Genomic DNA, 1844 nt, shown 5'->3' with positions numbered 1-1844 from the left:
CCCATAAAGATTTACAGCCTCGGAAACCCTGTACAGGGTCGCTATGGGTCGGAAACGACTCGACGGCACTTAACAACAACAACAAAGATCAACTTGAAGCTGAAGAAAATTAAACATGTCCATAAGAGCCTAGTACAAACTTGAGTATATCTCAACTGAACTTATAGACAATCTCAAAAATAGATTTGACAATGAATGTAAGACTGATGGTCTGCTCTAGCCTTCACTCAATTCACAATACAAAAAAAATCAATTTGACACATTGAACACTAAAGATCAAACAGCAAACAAGGTGTGGGACAACATCGAGGATATCATACACAAAAAATGTTAAAAATCATGAAAAAGACAGGATAGAAAGAAAAGACGAAAATGGGTGTCAGAAACGACTCTTAAACTCACTTTTAAGTGTAGAGGAGCTAGAGTGAATGGAAGAAATGAGGAAGTAAAAGAAATTTTCAAAGGGCAATTTGAGAAGACAAAGTGAAGTATTATAATGAGATGTACAGCCCTGAAGTTTAAAAACCAAAAGAGAAGAACACACTTGAAATTTCTCAAGCTGAAAGAAATGAAAAAAATTCAAGCCTCACGTTAACAATATTGAAGGATTAGACGAGCAAGATACTGAATGACACAGGAGGCATCAAGGGAAGAGAGAAGGAGTGTACAGAGCCACTATACCAAGAAGAATTGGTCAACAGTCAACCATTTCAGGAAATAGCACATGATCAAGAACTGATGATATTGAAGGAATAATTCCAAGCTGTACTGAAAGAGTTGATGAAAAACAAGGTTCTTGGAATTGGCTAAGTAGCAATTGCTATATTTTAAGAAACAGATGTAATACTCTATAAGCAGAGTTAAGAAATTTGGTAGACAGCTACCTTGCCAAGCTACTAAAAGAGATTCATATTCGTGCCCGTTCCAAAGAAAAGTGATTCAACAGAATGTGAAAATTATCTAACAATTTCATTAATATTATATGCAAGTAAAATTTTGCTGAAGATAATTTTAAAATGGCTACAGGTACACATCAGCAGGAGCTGCCAGAAATCCAAGCCAAATTCACAAGAGGACGTTGATCCTTTGAGGGATATCATTGTTGGTGTCAGATGGATCTCGTCTGAGAGTAGAGAATTTAAAAAAATATTTACTTATGTTTTAATGAGTATGCAGAAGCAATTAGCTGTGTAGATCATAACAAATTATGGATAACACTGCAAAGAATGGGAATTCCAGAACACTTAACAGGTTCATGCAGAACCTGTACATATACCAACAAGCAGCTGTTTGAATGGAACAAAGGGACATTAACCAAATCCTCTGCCATCAAGTCAATTGTGACTCATAAGCAACCCTACAGGGCAAAGTAAAACTTTTCCTTAAGGCTTTCCAAGACTGTAATATTTTATGGGCGTAAACAGATTGATCTTTCTCCCCTGCAGTATCTGGTGGGTTTGAAACACCAACCTTGTATTTAGCAGCTCAATTTATAACCCATTGTATGGTCTTAAATCAGGAAAGGTGTGTGTCAAGTTGTAGTCTTTCATCATACACATTCATTCTGTATGCTGAGCAAGTAATCTGAGAAGCTGGATTCTATGAAGAAGAATGTGGCATCAGGATTGGAGGAAGACTCATTAACAATTTATGATATGTAGATGACACAACATTGCTTACTGAAAGTGAAGAGAACTTGAAGCACTTACTGTTGAAGATCAAACCTTTAGTATGGATTACACCTCAACATAAAGAAAATGAAAATTTACACATCTGGGCCAACAAGCAACATCATGATAAATGGAGAAAGACTGAAGTTGTCAAAGATTTCATTTTACTTGGAT

Source organism: Chrysochloris asiatica, unplaced genomic scaffold (genome assembly GCF_000296735.1).
Source record: "Chrysochloris asiatica unplaced genomic scaffold, ChrAsi1.0 scaffold00053, whole genome shotgun sequence".
Lineage (NCBI taxonomy): Eukaryota > Metazoa > Chordata > Mammalia > Afrosoricida > Chrysochloridae > Chrysochloris > Chrysochloris asiatica.
This window is presented reverse-complemented; position numbering follows the sequence as displayed.